This window comes from Zingiber officinale, chromosome 9B (assembly GCF_018446385.1).
Source record: "Zingiber officinale cultivar Zhangliang chromosome 9B, Zo_v1.1, whole genome shotgun sequence".
Classification (NCBI taxonomy): domain Eukaryota; kingdom Viridiplantae; phylum Streptophyta; class Magnoliopsida; order Zingiberales; family Zingiberaceae; genus Zingiber; species Zingiber officinale.
In genome coordinates, this window is record NC_056003.1 from 69420380 (window position 1) to 69438608 (window position 18229).

The window sequence follows — 18229 nt, forward strand, 5'->3', positions numbered from 1 at the left end:
GCAAGCCCGTGTAAGGACGTTTGAGAGATAATCTTGAAGAGGAAGTAGGAATATTCAAGAGAGTAGGATGGATTCTATGATTAGCTTCTTGTATCTTTATAGATTAATAAGTTGTGGGCTTCTATGTTGATATCCGAGGAAGGCATAGTAATAGGTGCTCTTCTGTGTAAGGACAACGTAGGTTCATGTCTCATTAATCCTATTTAGATACATTTCTCAGTCCTTAGCCGGTTGTCTATTGCAAGAGGGAACCGACAACTTTCTACGTGTTTGGCAATTGAGGGATAAGAATTGGTGAACCATTTACATTCAAGAAATCTTACAAAGAAACCGAAACTCCTAGAATCTCCCTTTATCATAACCCAAAACACTAAACTCTTGTTTGTTGATCTCTAATATTAGATTTGTTTACCTTTACTTTGCTTTTTGAAACGATTGGATAGTTGTTTAGCTAATTCGCATTGAGACATTTCTAGTGCTTATTCCAGTCCCTGTGGATACGATAATCTTTTATATTACTTGCGACATTTCCGTACACTTACGGAGCGTAACAAGTTTTTGGCGCCGTTGCCGGGGACTGCGCTATAACATTAGGAATTATCAATTGAGTTAGACTAAACATAACTTTTCTTTTTTTATTTTGATTTGCATAGTTATAACTAATTGTTAGAATTCTGTTTCGTAAGTTTTTCCTTTCTTGAATAACATTCTTGACAACTCTTTTTGTTGGAATTCTAATTCTAATTCTAACTTTGCATTCTTGATTTCTAGTACTCTAATCTAACTTTTCTCTGTTTTCTCTTTTGATCTTGTTTCTTTCTTCTTTTCTTTTGTAAACATATCTTGCAATTTTTAGCATATGAATAATTCTAGACATTTTTCTTTTTCCTTTTATCTTTTCTTTCTTGTTTTCATTATGCACTTTCTTTCTTGCAATTTAAATTCTGCATTTGCTTTCTTGCTTTTCATGTTGCATTTTATTTCTTGTTTTTTATTCTTGATAATTTTCTTTTTCTTCTTGAATATCCATGAGCACTAACATGTCAAGCAGGACCATGAGAAATTTTTCTACACCCTTTTCTGCAAGATTTTTATCTCCCATTGTGCAACCTTAAATTGAAGCAGAAAGTTTCCAACTAGACCCAGAGATAATTTTCATGATACAAGGTCACAAATTTGGAGGAGAAGTATCAGAAAGTCCTTATCTGCATCTTGAAACATTTTTAGAGATTTGTGATTTGGTGAAATGTGAAGGAGTATCAGCAAATGTAGTTCGATTGATGACATTTCCTTTCAGTATCAAGGATAAAGCAAGGACTTGGCTATATTCTCTCTGTCCTCAAAGCATCACAAGTTGGGAACAATTGGAGAAGCAATTTCTGAATCATTTTTTCCCTCCAAGTAGAACGGTGTATATGAGGAATTGCATAACAAATTTTTCTCAGGCATATGGAGAATCATTGTTTGAAGCATGGGATAGATTCAAGAGTCTTCAAAGATAGTGCCCTCATCATGGTTTTGAAAAATGGTTGATTTTGCACATATTCTATGGGGGAATTTCTTTCTCAGACAAGACTTTATTGGATTCATCAGCTGGAGGTTCTTTTATGGACAAAAGTGTAGATGAAGCTTATTCGTTAATTGATCAAGTGACATTGAACCTCCATGAATGGTCGAACAAAAGTTGGATGGAATTTCCCTCAGATATTCAAGAAGTGCAAGCCATAAATGTAAGAGAGTCTGTCAAACAAAATGAAATTTAACCACCTAAAAATGTTGAAATTCACAAGTCACAGAGTGAGGAGTTCAAACATTTGGGGGCAAATCTTGATAGTATTATTTCAAAATGGTTTAAAGAAGATCCCCCTCCTACACAGTCAAGATCTAATGAAAAGTGTGATGATGTTGGGTTGAGAAGTGGCAAAAATCATGAAGAACTTCTGAAGAATGACATGTTTAGAATTGAGGAGAAGAATAATAGAAGATCACAAGAACTCAGTTCCATTTCTCTAGGAAGTTCCCAAAGGCCACAAGTACCTTTCCCTCAACGATTAATCACACCAACATTAGATAAGCAAGTTGGACCTCCTCCAAAAGCTCAAAGGGAATTTGGGAAAAAGGGAGTTCAGTCTTTCCCAGGACCTTCACTAAGGGTTCCTTTTCCACAAAGGTTAGTGGGGGTCAATGAAAATGAAGACTTCAGCAAATCCTGTGACACTAATATGGTTGAGTGTAGATTTTTGAATATATATAAAGATGAAGATTTTTCAGATGAAGATTTTATTGATAATGTAGTGGTAAATAAGTTTTCAGATCTATCTCAAAATTTTATAAGGTGTTATAGTGACATCGAATTTTCAGATGATGAATGTGATGTGGTAGATCAACTTAAAACTGCAAGTGAAGTTATTGATCCTCTTGTTATTGATTCTCCTATTGAGGACATAGATGTTGGTTTATTTTTTGATGTATGTGTTGATGATGATGATATGGAAGAATGTGTAGGGAGCTGTGTTGTGGAAGCAGCATCTCAAGGATCACCACCTTTGTCAAGACAACCCTTAGAGGTTTTAAGAATTGATCATGTTGTGGAACAATGTGTAGGGACTTATACAGAGCTAGTAGAGTCTCGAGAATCACCATCATTGATATCATCAACACCTAAGCTAGAGCCAGAACCATCATTTGATTCAGAGGAAGTCACATCTACATGTTTAGAAATTTCAGGTATTTCTCAACAAAGTAAGGTTAGTATTTCTTGTGATCTTTTGGAAAACTTTATGGAGGTACCTATAATTGACTTTGTTGGATGTGATTCAGTTTTTATTACTTATTCATCTTATCTTGATATGGTTCTAGCTCTATACTATATAACATGCTTGTGGGAGATTTGTTTTTCTTTTGGATGTGCAGATTTCACATGGGCCAATAATTGGAAGCTCAATCTGAACCGTCTTCGACCACCTGAAAAAATTTCTAAGAAGACGAAGATGGAGAGAGTTATACTTTACTTTGTAGCTCCTTTGATGAAAGCTCCCTCCATAATAAGAGCCCTTGGTAGGAGGGTTCTAAAATATCTTACCCCTCCAAGAGCAAGATTTAGATGAATCTAATGAGGTGGTCGAGCTAATGACCTTAAACAAGCGCTTCTTGGGAGGCAACCCAAGTTCATTTTCCTTATTTTCTTTTATGTCTTTAGTTCTCTCTTTATAATAAACATGTATCCTCTACTTAATTTTTCTTGTCTATCTTATTGTTGTAGAATTCAAAGTTGTGGAGGAATGTGAGTATTGGATGGAGGAGTATCTTTAAAAACATGAATGTCAACCATTTGGAGCTCATCACTTGGTAACTTCTCTTAAAATCTCCTCCACATTGTTTTTAGTTTTCATTGGGACAATGAAAAATTTAAGTCTGGGGGGATGCATTAGATGCATTTGATTTGCTTTGTTTGTTTTTGTTTTTGCTTATGTCTTGCATTGTGTTTTGATTTTTTGTGGCATACATCTTGAGAACATCAAAACTTCACTTATATGCTTTCTTGGATTCAAGTGAAATGTTAGCACGATTATTGGCTTGATTCATGATGTTCGAATGATGCTAGTAGTAAACTTTGTGTAGTTCTTTTTTCTATCTTGGGAAGCATTAATAAGCTAAGAATCTTATTGTGATGAGTTTTAGTTTTGGTTCAACCTTAAGGATTTTATCTTCACTACACTTGTGCTTGATGCTTGAATAGTTGATGTCATTGAAATAGTCATGATTCATCTTGTTTGCTTAGTACTTGGTTTCCATGGTGATTTCTCAACTTTCATTTTGGTTACTGGATGGGGCTCAAATCATTAAAGCTCATTTGGAAAAATCAAAATATCCCAACATGTATGCTAAAAGTACATTTATGAATAAGTTTTGCACAATGCAAACACTTATAAAAAAAAAAGAAAAAAAAAAGAGGGATATAAAAAACAGTTGTCATGAGTGGAATCTAGCAAGTCACCCCTTTGAGACCGAGTTAGGTTACTGGGGAAATGACTGCTTAGCTTCCCTTGAGATTGAGCACACCTTTGAGACCTTGGGTTAGTTGAGAAATATGAACCAAGTGAATGATGAGTAAGTGCCTATCACTGGTTACTTGTCTTTCACTGGAAACATTAGAAATTCAAATTTGATGACGACTTGACTAGGACATGGATTGAAACTTGAAGGGTGTTGAGTTACTTTTACACTGCGCACAAGATTCTTATGCTTGAACCATACTTTACTTGTTTCCATGATCATGCTTGTTAATGAAACTTTTTGATAGAGTTAGGAAAGTGCACTGGGTTTTATGAATGTGTTATAGAACATATGAATTTAGATTGCAGCATTTTGCTTGAGGACAAGCAAAGGTTTAAGTCTGGGGGTGTGATCTGCGTAGATTATATACTCTTTTATGCATATTTTTACGCACATTTACATACTTTGAGCATGCTTGATCTATGCATTTGTATACTTCCAGCTTTCCTTTTTGCATATTTACTCTTTTGGTTCGGAGATCTGCTTTTTGTGCATTTACTGTACGCAGGAGTCGATTTGGTGAAGAATTTACATCTTTGGGCAAGCCTTGGAGGAAACAAAGGGAGAAAGCACCAGGCCGTGTACCTCACACGACCCTGCATTGGTATGGAGCTCGGGCCGTGTGGGGTTTTGGCACCAGCAGAAGAGGAAGATGACATGGCCGTGTGAACCTCACACGGCCGTGACAAGATTTGAAGCCAACCAAAGCAGAAGCCTTACATGGTCGTGTGGATCTACACGGCCGTGTGAGGTTTCCAGAGACCAAGAAGGCTGTGGCTGTGTGCACCACACGGCCGTGTAGCATTTCCAGAGACCAAGCAGGCTGTGGCCGTGTGCACCACACGGCCGTGTATCATTTCCAGAGAGCAGAAGGGTTCTGGCCGTGTGGAGTCACACGGCCGTGCAGCTTTGGCAGAGAGGGAACTGGACATGGCCGTGTGAATCTCACACGGCCGTGTCACGGGGCCGTGTGGCGCCCGATTCCCTCCTCTATTTAAACCCTTCTTCATGAATTGAAAGGGGATCTCTCCCCCTTTGGGAGAAAGCAAGATTTGGTGGTTTCCTCCCATTCTTGGGAGGATTTCTGGGCGATTCTAAGGGAGATCTCGACGATTTCGACTCCGGAGCGAGGATTGGATCCGAAGACAAGGCTTCTTCGTAGATAAGTTTTCTCTTTTCCCCTCTTCTTGTTTTCTTGGATTGGGGATTCAAGGAATGCTTGTAATCTCTATTTCTTCGGATTTTCTTCCTCGATTCATGGAGTAGATCTTGTATTCTAGGATTAAGGGAGTATTTGTATGATGGATTGATGTAATCTCTTATGGATTTGCCATTTTCTTGTTTCAATGACATTATCTTGCTTGTATCAATTGGATCTTGAATGATTGATGGTGGTTTGTGCTTAATTCTCATTTTTGATTGATTGTTTGGATTTCTTATGGACTTGGTAAGGATAAACTCTCACTCGATCATCCGAGGGATCCACGTGACAGGTGCAAGCCCGTGTAAGGACGTTTGAGAGATAATCTTGAAGAGGAAATAGGAATATTCAAGAGAGTAGGATGGATTCTATGATTAGCTTCTTGTATCTTTATAGATTAATAAGTTGTGGGCTTCTATGTTGATATCCGAGGAAGGCATAGTAATAGGTGCTCTTCTGTGTAAGGACAACGTAGGTTCATGTCTCATTAATCCTATTTAGATACATTTCTCAGTCCTTAGCCGGTTGTCTATTGCAAGAGGGAACCGACAACTTTCTACGTGTTTGGCAATTGAGGGATAAGAATTGGTGAACCATTTACATTCAAGAAATCTTACAAAGAAACCGAAACTCCTAGAATCTCCCTTTATCATAACCCAAAACACTAAACTCTTGTTTGTTGATCTCTAATATTAGATTTGTTTACCTTTACTTTGCTTTTTGAAACGATTGGATAGTTGTTTAGCTAATTCGCATTGAGACATTTCTAGTGCTTATTCCAGTCCCTGTGGATACGATAATCTTTTATATTACTTGCGACATTTCCGTACACTTGCGGAGCGTAACACCTCGCCGAAAACTCCCTCTTTTCTTCTTCTCTCACGCCGAATGCCCTAACTGCCACAGCAGATTCTTCCTTTTCTTCACCACAGAAGCCGACTCCTCCTCCCCTTTGGGCTCGCGACACCGCCGATCCCTTCCCGGAGCCCTAGCACCGCCGCCGACCCATCTCTTCTCGTTCCTCTCTTGCGCCGAGTGACCGATTCCTCTGACAGCCACCGAGCCCAGCCGGTCCTTCGCTGTCTGCCACCGACAGCGCCGACTCTTCCTCTTCCCTGCCGTGGACCAGCGATTTCTTCTCCCTTCCTCTGGTCCGACGAGTTGACGCCGGCCGCTTATCCTCAGCAAAACAGCACCGCGACTTCGTCTGCCCTAGGTCGGGCGACTCCTGATTTCCTCTCCTTTGTGCTGCCGCTGACCCCAACAATCGACTTCGACTATAGGGTGCTGACGCCGCCCGATTTCTGACTGTCATCTCTGCCTTCGATTGCCGCCCAGTGGTACAACCCTAGTTGTAGCCTTACTTCAGTTGAGTTTTTGGGCATCAGGGTTTCCAGCATCAACCTTGTCCGGTCCTTGGTCATTGCAGGCAGTAAAGGAAGAGGTAAAGTGTTCAGGTTATGTTTTGGAACATGGTTTGGAAGGAAAATGGTTGATTTGGTTTGTTTGTTTTGTTTCCAGCAGCTAACATTCCTTAACGGCAGAAATTTCCAGCCAACAACTCTTTGATATCAGTACAAACTAGTGGCTGTGAGATTCGACTGAGACATTCAACTCAGGTGAGTGATATTTCGTTTGTTAGGTTAATCCTTAAGCTAGAATGATTAGGGATAAGGAACTAACCCTAGTGGATCCACTGGTTTTATTTAATTACAGTTTGTTAAGGGTATTGGTTTGATTAGTTGGATCCAATTTAGAATTTCTTAAGTGGATTAGAAATTAGTTTAGCTATTTGTTTATAATTAAATTAGCTTAACTGTGCGATTTAACACAGGACTTTGACGTGAGACGAGTATCTCGGAGTCAGATTGGACCTTTCTATTTTCGGAGGCGGGTACTTTTGACTTATTGTCTTTGATATGCTTAGTAATGAAATTAACAATTTACATTAATTGTGTTTTCTTATTTGTTTCGGTTAATCACTGCCCGATACATGTTACTTGTTTGATTGATTATTTGTTGGCATTTCGTGTTTATACCTATCTGATTTCACATGCTCATGGGTAGTGATATAACCATCTTTCACATGTTCAGGATCTAGGTTTGATACCTTATTGATCAGTATATCTTGATTTGATCTATTCACTATGGTGCCCATTGTTATATGTCCAGAGGTTGGTTTAGTATATTACCATGCTTAGTGACATGCACCATTTGCATGATCGCATGCTGTGCGATAGATTACTCCATTATTGTCGAGCACTTTGCCAGTTTTCATCACTGTTCGGTGCTCCGTTGTGACGCTCATGGGTAGCGTGACACAGCGTGGTAGCACGTCAGTTTGACTCTTCCGGTGCTCCGTTTATCCGCTCAAGGGTAGTGTGACGCAGCGTGTAGCACGTTAGAGATTCCTCCCCGTCATAGCGTACCGGGAGATGAGAGCATTGCGCTCCCCCATTTATGATTTGGGGTAGGAGTACGTATGTACTCCGACAGCATCTCGTCCACTCGATCACTCATCAGGAGTAGTGTTGCGGAGTGCACGGTCGTCACAGCCCTACCCACTCGGTCCCACTTTTGTTGTGAGTTGGCTGACTGGCGTCAGGGGTGACCATGACATTGGCATCATATGCATGATGCATTTATTGTTTGTGATTGTGTTTGCTGCATTTATATGTTGCATATTTTTTGGATACCTATGTTTGACATGCATACAGGTCCTCTATACCTTTCGGACTGTTTGTCCTTATACCGGGTCCTGGTTAGTACAGATTCTCTCCTGTCTACTTCGGTTTGCATTTATCTTTATTTTATCAGGAGACTGTACGCATGATTAGTGCTAGGTGTTATTTCTTTACTTTGCATATCAATTGTACCTGCTGAGTGTTGGACTCACCCCGCCTCCATTGTTGTTATATTTCAGGATGATGCTGTCAGGAGAGAGTTCTAGTTGCTGGTCCCCTGAAGACCCGAAGACTTACGGATCTACTGGTTTTGTTTGTTTCCTTTTTGACTATGTTATAGACTTGGTTTGTTTGGATACTTGGACTTTGTATGGATTTTGAGATGTTGATGGATTTTTGGTACGATTTGGATTTTATTCTATTACATGCCTGCCTGGACGGCAGAAGAGGTGAGTTCGTCAGATTTGAGCTTTACGAGTGTAGTGGAGTAGGGTGGATTTCGAGTCAGAGTATTATTTTAACTGCGTGGTTGTGACAGCTAGAGGCTGAATAAATTATAAATACTGCGTGGTGTTTGCTTTTACTTATTGTTATTATTCCAGCCGCCTGTGGCTGATGTATATGTGATATGTAGAAATTTCAGATTGTCCGCCGTACAGGGGAGATGCTGCCGAAATTTCTTCGGACATGAACTCCTCTGGGGCGTGACAATTTAGTGGTATCAGAGCTTAAGTTATACGATCTTTTGTTTTTGTATTTTGGATGTTTGGGATAACCTGATACCAATTTATTTACTTGGTATCAGAGCGCCAAGTTTGGCGATACTTGTTCGATGTTTGTATTTTGGATTTTCGGGATTTATCTGATACCAATTTATTTGGTATCAGAGCGGGTTATGATACCTGCTTTTGGTGTTCTAGAGATTTATCGGATACCTGTTGTTGGTATTCTGGATATTTGGGTTAGCCAGGTTTGCGAGCCAAACTGGGCATTTTCGGATTTTCGATATGGTTATGTTTCGGATTTCCGTTTCGGATTTATTTGAATTTCCGGTGATTTTCTCGTTCAGAATTTTGAGGTTAGAAGTTGGGGACAGGACAGCGACAGAACATCTCCGGACGGCATATAGGTATGATGTTTAATTTTATAGTTTATGACATGTATTAGCATTCTTTATGTAATACCTGTCTGGTTGTTGTAACACATATTACATGTGATGGGTTAGCCATTGAGCATGATTGACCTAATAGAGATCAAGGATTATAGTCTCTGGTGATTTTTCAGATCATACCATCAGTAGTTTTAGCTTCTGTTACTACTAGTAGGAGATGGAGGCACATACCAGCCTCTGCTATTGTTAGTTGGGTAGTGGATGACATTTACCTATTCCTGTTGACTTAGCCAACAGAGTTTTTATACTCATATCTTTTGGATATTAGAGTACCCGATACGATGGAAAATTGTTCATTGGGGAGTTACCATGCTTGATCATTGTTGAGAATGGTTTGAGGTTGAGGGATATTATGAGATCAGATATTGTGATATGTTGATTTCTAATGATTTATGAGAGTAAATGTTATGTGGTTGTCTGATGATCTATTACTAGATATTTGTTTTGATGATCTATTAGTGGATAACTATTTTGATGATCTATATTTGGGTTGTCGGTGTTGGTGACATAGTGAGTGTCATGTATGATGTTCACAGGTTGATGTTTATAGTTGATGATCAGATTATAAATCGGGTGCTAGGGAGTTTACGGTTGAATGTGCCTATGAGATTTTAATAACTCTGGTTGGTTGTGGTTAGTTAACAGGATGATTAAAATTGATATTTGTTTCATCTGATATTGAACTATGTGGATAAATAATGATTTGATGTTTGGAGTATTAATTTGCTCTCATGGGGAGTAGAGACTTATTCATCTGACATTATGTGGGCTGAAATTTTTGAGGATAAAAAAATGAGAGTGTCTTGATGTTCTTGAATTCTGACTTTATCTTTTGGCTCGTACACATTTATACATATGATTATTGTGGGTTTCTAGTATATTATACCCGAGTGGATAGGCATACATGTCTGATTGTTTATTGGAGGTATTTGTCAATTAAAAACTATGTTGTGGAATTTGCACATATGTTTGAGTGTTTCATTGGATGTATTTTATCGATTTAATCTGAGTTGTGATATTTGCAGATGCGTTCGGTGTAATATTTGAGGTTTCTTGTTTATTATATGATTGTTTTGAGAGTATACTCGTGTCGATTATGATTTGTTGGAAGTATTACGTTGATTATACTCTTGGCATAGGTGTATATATGACATGTGAGGTTGTTTGAGGTGTATTGTCAATTATACCTATGTTGATATATGCACACGGGATCAGTATGCATTGTTGGAGGTAGCATGATGATTTATGCCTATGTTGTGAGTATGTTTGATGTGTACTAATTGGAGAATTATGTCGATCATACATATGTTGTGTGTTCATGTGTGCTAGGTGTTGGTGCGGTTAGCACTAACGATTTAACCCAGGTTTTGATGAATGACAAATAAGTTAAGTTAGTCTTGTTGTTGTCTGACACTTTGATCGAGTGTGCAGGAGAAGTCCAGACAAGTCGACGGGCTGACCGGATGTCTGGCAAGAAGTCCAAGAGGGTCGACGGGCTGACCGGACGCTTGGCGAGAAGTCCAGCTAGGTCGATGGGCTGACCGGATAGCTGGCGAGAAGTCCAAGCGGGTCGACGGGCTGACCGGACGCTTGGCGAGAAGTCCAGACGGGTCGACGGGCTGACCGGACGTCTGGCAGGTAAGTGAGGTAAGTCACTGGAGGGGAGTGACTGTGAGGACGCGTTCCCGGGAAGGGGACATTAGGCGTCGATCCGGCCGGGAAGGGGACATTAGGCGTCGATCCGGCTTAGGTCCATTTCGGATGTCTAAGTCGAGATCGTGACTAGATTCCGGTCTCGGAAAGACAGAATCTAAGTCATACTCTTTTTTATCCATCTGTTAAACTTTAACTGTGCTAACAATCTGTTTTACAGGATACATATTTGCCTCGGACTAACTTTGTTTTGCAGGAAAAGGGAGTTTTCTGAAACAAGGTGGTCCGGGCGCCCGGAGGTCCGGGCGCCCGGAAGGGATCCGGGCGCCCGGAAGGCGAATTCTATCCAGCCGAGTCGTCGCCACATGGAGCATCATGGTTTGTGCAGCTACGTCACATTCCAGGCGCCCGGAAGGGATCCAGGCGCCTGGAACAGCATATAAAAGAAGCCCCAGACAGGAGCTTCAGAACAATCAATTTTTACTGAGAACTCTTCTACTGCTGGTCTTGCTGCTCGACGTTCAAGTGCGACGTCAACAACGCTCCGACAAAAGTGCTCCTCCGGTTTTTATTTAATTTTCTTTGTCGGTATTGTTTTATTGTCATTAGCATTTCCTGTACTTATTCTGTAATTATATTTCGACTTGTTAGTGATTGCCCAACGAAAGTGGTCAAGGACCACGGGCCTTTGAGTAGGAGTCGTCACAGGCTCCGAACGAAGTAAAAACATCTGTGTCTATTTTATTTTTCCGCTGCGTTTAAACTCTTATTTTTCGAAACGATATTCACCCCCCCCTGTAACGACCACCCTTCTTACTACTACTCGCTAAGGGCGACCGTTACCTAACTACTACTCTACTTAATAGTGTCACTTATGCTATTATTAGCGACACTTAGATTTATCACGGCCTAGAGGAAAACCTACCGAAAAATTTCGGCAGAGTCTCCCCTGTACCGGTGACCAAATCTATAATCCAAACATAGTATACGCAGCCACAAACAGCTGGAACATATTTTCCACAACCACGCAGTAATAGAAATCACAATAAAAGCAAAGAAACTACTCTAGCAATAGCAATGACTACAGCACTCCACAAATAATAAAAGAGATTAGCTAGACATGCGGAAATAAACTCAACTACAATCTCAAATGTAATACAACATTAACAGAGGACTAAAAGAAAGTCTAGACAATTTTGCCAGCTACTTCTGGATCTCTCCACAGTCCAGACATCACACACCTTCATCACCACCACCATCCTATCGTCTTCCTTTCATATCTTAGCTTTTCCTTTGTCTGCGGTAGGAGGAAAAAAAAAACAAAAGATCTATAAGCGAAAACGCTTAGTAAGTACTAATCTATCTCACAAAAACATCGAAGTGCATAAAAAGAATGCAACAATACTAAAACTGAAATGCTAAAGCAAAGCTGCATGTACTCATGGTATACAGAAATAAAACTGAATACTAAACATGCTCACTAACTGACAGGAAAGGAATGAAACAACTACTGTAAGCTTAGAATTAAAGAACTAAACTTTTATTGATTTTAAGCATAAACTTGTTTCATATTCTTATATCTTTACACCAGAAATTAATCTTTTAATTTCTCTTTTACTTTCTTCTTCCTTTCTTTTTCTTTTCTTATGCTAGAAATTAATCTTTTAATTTCTCTTTCACTTTCTTCTTCTTGTTCTTCTTTCTTCTTTCTTTTTTCTTTGGGCCCAGGCTTAGTACCAACTCATGCGCGTTCCCTAATCGGTTGGGGTTGCGAGCCACCAATCCTAAAAGAGCAGACCTCGGTCTACCAGGGCCAAGACCTCAGAAATGGTCACCTGGATTTGTTTAACGACAAGCTCTTGGATGTCGGGTACTAGCCTCTTACTTTAATTTACTTGTTATCTCTTTTTAATTAGACCTTGGTCTTTTTCTTTACTCATACTTCTCATAATCCTTTATTAGAGCTTATTAGAATCCTTTAGATATATATCTAACAAGTATAGGATTACAACTAACCAAGCATGCTATATAAAAATAACACAAAGGAAAAATAAATCTGAACTCCCTAAGCCTGTTATAAAATAGAGCAAAGGAAAGCAAATCTGGACTTACTAATCATGCTATAAAATAAAGCAAAAGAAAGCAACTTTGAACTTACTAATCATGCTATAAAATAGAGCAAAAGAAAGCTAATTCAAACTTGCTAATCATGCTATAAAATAGAGCAAAAGAAAGCTGATTCAAACTTGCTAATCATGCTATAAAATAGAGCAAAAGAAAGCTAATTCAAACTTGCTAGTCATGCTATAAAATAAAGCAAAAGAGAGCTAATTTGGACTTTCTACACATGCTGTAAAATAGAGCAAAAGAAAGTTAACTTGGACTTTGTGAACATGCTGTAAAATAGAGCAAATAAAAGCTACCTATGTTCCACTAATAGCATTGAAGGCTATACTCGGGCACATGGAATCGACTAGAAGCTACTGTGTTCAAATAATGGCACTTAAAGGTTGTACACACACAGTAATAACAATTAAAAGCTGCTGTTAAGGAACCACACACTAGAATTTGGCTACTATACTACTGTAAGCTAACATCTAGTACACAGAATCATAGATTATGAAATACTACATCCTTAGCAAAGACCCGGATCATAAATAAAAATGGCACTGCAGCCCTAATTGATCAAGCTCGGTACAACAAGCCTTAACACAGCAAGGGAAAACAAAAATCCAAAACTAAGGAACAAAGCTCGCTGAATTGAAACCTAATAAATCAAGCTTACTTATTATCAGAATTAAGAAGCCTAACTACTTGCCAAACCCATAGAAACCTATTCCAACCGAAACCCCTTCTTTCTTCTTTGATTCACAGCAGCAAACACAACCAACCGGCTGTACATTTAATCCGAAAGCAGAGAAAGCAAGGAAACTCATGCAAGCTTCGGAAACAAGAAGAACTACTTATCCAAGACTCACCGCAGAAATCATCCAATAGGGAAACTCACGGCAGATTCAAATCAAGGAGAACTTCAATCCGAAAACAAGAAAACGAAACCCTAATTTCGGAGCAACTCCTACCACAGGTGAGTAGTACTTACCGAGCATTCTTGGACTTACAACCGAGAAGAGGAAGGAGAAGGCTCTTAGGGTTTTCGGAGGGCTCGGGTTTGCAGATTTTCTGGCTTCTTCTTGTGCCCGCGAGCTCTTCTATGTCGGGATGACCACCCACGAGTGAGGGCTGGCCGGAAGAAAGCTTCGCCGACACCGGAGACCCAAAACCTAGCATCTTCTTCGTTTCCGCCGAGAGAGACGGCGCTGTCGCGAGGGAGAAGGGGAGAAACAATTTCGGGAGAAATTGTGTTGGGTTTTGGAAAATCCAAACCTAATTCCCTTTCTTATACTCGGGTTATACTTAATTACTATCTATGCTTTAAATTTATTTCTCCCCATACTTAGTTAACAAAGCGTGCGCAGCCCAGTTGGTGGGCTGTGTCCGGTTAGGTCGGGTCCAACCCGAGGTCATGGGTTCGAGCCTCGCCTTCAACTCTTTTTGTCAAAATTTCTTTCTTTTTGTAAAGATACTAAACGACCTCCAAAAATTACGTAAAAATACTCTAAAAATTTCTAAAAATCTTTAGAATATTTTAAAGGTATTTCCAAATATTTTTATGGACCTTTAGAACTTGAAATGGGGAAAATTGGGTCGTTACACCCCCCCTCTATCGAATCTAATGGTCCTACAAGTGGTATCAGAGCAGGTACCGCTCTGATTTGGTGCAACCACCAATCAGACAGGGGGTGAATTTTCTTTTGTTTTTTTTTTTAATTTTAAAACTGGTGTTTTGTTAACTTAATCAATTTATATTAGTGCAACACGAATCTAGATTTATTTTTCCTATTTTTTCCCGCACTACTAATCCAAGACCAAGTCTTGGGATATTTTTTTTGGTTATTTACCTGTGCACAGAATGTCCCAACAAGAAGGATTCAGCACAGTACGACCTCCACTCTTCAACGGGGACGACTTTCCATACTTGAAGAAGCGCATGGAGGTTTACCTCAAAACAGACTTCGACCAGTGGATGAGTATTACGAGACCCTACAAAATTCCAGTGGATAATGCCGGGAATCTAGTGGATCCTGAAGACTGGACAGCAGATCTCAAGAAAAAAGCATCAACAGAAAATAAAGCGATCAACACTCTATAGTGCGGATTGACAAGAGAAGAACTGAACAGAGTCGGTCCACACAAAAACGCGAAAGAGCTATGGGACAAGCTGATCGAACTGCACGAGGGAACGAGCGACGCTAAGGTAACAAAATGAGACCTGCTTCTAAATAAGATTTTTAATATAAAAATGCAGGAAGGAGAAACAGCGAATCAACTACACGCGAGGATCAAGGACATCCTCAACGGGCTTCATGCGATAGGCCACCAAATGGAGAACAGTGACTTAATAAGGTACGCATTAAACGCCTTTCCACGTAATAGTTTGTGGGCATCAATAGTGGATGCCTACAAAATTTCTAAGGATCTTTCTAACTTAAAATTAGATGAGCTTTTCTGTGAATTAGAATTACACGAACAAACTAATGCTGGAGTCGAGAAAGGTATAGCTCTATTTGCAGGTTCCTCCAAAGAAAAGAAAAGCAAGCCTGAATTTGAAGAAGAATCTGACCACGACTCCGAAGACGAAGAACACCTGGTGAACTTGGTAAGAAAAATGTTCACCAGGAGAAAGAGGAGCTTCAGCAAAAAGGACCTTCAAAAGATCAGCTCTCCCTCAGAACAAAAGAACGTGACTTGCTACGGCTGCAACAAAAGGGACATTACAAGAACGAATGTCCAAAACTGAAGTTCGACCAACCAAAGCCAACCAAAAAGAAAGCACTCAAAGCAACGTGGGACGACTCCTCGGACGAATCGGAGGAAGAAGAGCAGAAACATCAGAGCCACCTCGCACTGATGGCCCGCGAAGCCGAAACTGAAAATGAGTCAGAAGATGAAGACGGGTCCGAACCCAAAACAAGCCACGAGTCCGTACTCGTTTACGAAGGCTCGAATGAGGTATATTTTAATTTAAACAAAAAATTTTTTAGAATCATTTCTTGTTTAAATAGTAAATTAACCAAAGTAGAAAATGAGAACAAATTACTTCTTGAGGAAAATCAGAACCTCAAGGAACAATTAAAAAATTCGAATCCAACTCAAGATCTAACACTTGAGGAGGAGAATTTATCATTAAAAAATTAAATAAACAATTTAAAGGAGATGTTGGAAAAATTCACAACAAGATCAAAAAATTTAGAACTAATCCTAAATAATCAAAAAGCATGTTATAATAAAACCGGACTAGGATATAAGTCAAATTCAAATAAAACCTTCAAATCATTAATAACCCAATACAAGTCAACCAATTTAGCTTGGGTTCCGAAAGCGTGTCTGACCACGCAAGTAGGACTTAATCAATATTATATACCTAAAGAAAAAATACATTATATAAAAGTGTATAAACCAAACCAAAATCCAAAATACAAACCTAAATCAAATTCAAAATCTAAACAGTTTAAAAATCAACAAAATTATCACCAAGTTAACTATAACTATAAAAAGAATCGACACAAGCCTAAAACCAAAATCTAAATTAATGGCCAATAATTCAGGGGGAGGCTCCAGAATAGCTGGCACCTCCAAAACTAACATACCCGACAGGGTAACCCAAAACAAATTAACCCGGCAGGGTAATTAGGATTAGTTAAAAAGAGACCAAGTTTAACTTGAATCATGGTACTGGTGAAATTTTTGGATGATAGTACGTTAGGGAAGCTTGGGCATCGCATGTCTAGAAAGATATGGCTTCGATCTGGTGCATTTGGCCAAGTGGAACTGACCGAAGCTACCCTTAAATGAATCCTAACCAGTTAGACCAAGATTTAGTTCTAAGTTCCATGGATAGGACTATTCGGAAAACCTCGAAAGGTTGGTTACATCTAATGATGTCCATGTGACTCACCAAGCTTAGAAGTTTATCCGAAGAATGCCTATTTGTGGAAACCAAAACTAAATCTGAATCTAACACACGTTAAACCAAAACTCCATAATTAAAAATCCAATTTCATCTCACGAAATCATAGGATTCTCTGATTGAAAATATAGATCGGGTGGGATGAATAAGGTTTTAATTTTAAACTTAAAAATTAATTTCAAAATTTTAATTTTAAAACTTAAAAATTAATTTCAAAATTTCAATTTTAAACTTAAAAATTAATTTCAAAATTTAAACTTAAAAATTAATTTCAAAATTTTAATTTTAAAACTTAAAAATTAATTTCAAAATTTTAATTTTAAACTTAAAAATTAATTTCAAATTTTTTATTTTAAACTTAAAAAAAAAATTCAAAATTTAAATTTTAAACTTAAAAATTAATTTCAAAATTTTAATTTTAAACTTAAAAAATTATTATTTTCAAAATTTTAATTAATTTTATACTTAAAAATTATTTTCAAAATTTTAATTTTAAACTTAAAAATTATTTCAAAATTCTAATTTTAAACTTAAAAATTAATTTCAAAATTCTCATTTTAAACTTAAAAATTAATTTCAAAATTCTAATGTTAAACTTAAAAATTAATTTCAAAATTTTAATTTAAACTTAAAAATTAATTTCAAAATTTTAATTTTAAACTTAAAAATTAATTTCAAAATTTTAATTTTAAACTTAAAAATTAATTTCAATTTTAAACTTAAAAATTATTTTCAAAATTTTAAACTTCTAATTTTAAACATAAAAATTAATTTCAAAATTTTAAACTTAAAAATTATTTTATTTTTAAACTTAAAAATTAATTTCAAAATTTTAATTTTAAACTTAAAAATTAATTTCAAAATTTTAATTTTAAACTTAAAAATTAATTTCTTAAAAAAATTAATTTCAAAATTTTAATTTTAAACTTAAAAAAAAATTAATTTCAAAATTTTAATTTTAAACTTAAAAATTATTTTCCAAATTTTAATTTTAAACATAAAAATTAATTTCAAAATTTTAATTTTAAAACTTAAAAATTAATTTCAAAATTTTAATTTTAAACTTAAAAATTAAATTCAAAATTTTAATTTTAAAACTTAAAAATTAATTTCAAAATTTCAATTTTAAACTTAAAAATCAATTTCAAAATTTTAATTTTAAAACTTAAAAATTAATTTCAAAATTTCAATTTTTAACTTCAAAATTTTAATTTTAACTTAAAAATTAATTTCAAAATTTTAATTTTAAACTTAAAAATTAGTTTCAAAATTTTTAACTTAAAAAATTATTTTCAAGATTTTTAAACTTAAAAATTATTTTTCAAAACTTTAAACTTAAAGCTAATGTTAAACTTAAATAATGCATGCTCAAAAGACTAACTTTAAATCCTACTTACTGTAGGAAACCAAGTGGATTTTGGACAGTGGTTGCTCCA

At 37.2% G+C, this 18229-nt stretch overlaps 1 non-coding gene across 1 annotated transcript; it reads right to left on the reverse strand.

Moving 5' to 3' along the window:
• Positions 1 to 1413: 1413 nt before the first annotated feature.
• Positions 1414 to 1519, reverse strand: LOC122025833. Its single transcript, XR_006123859.1, has one exon. It is a non-coding gene; the product is annotated as a small nucleolar RNA R71 (small nucleolar RNA).
• Positions 1520 to 18229: the final 16710 nt, after the last annotated feature.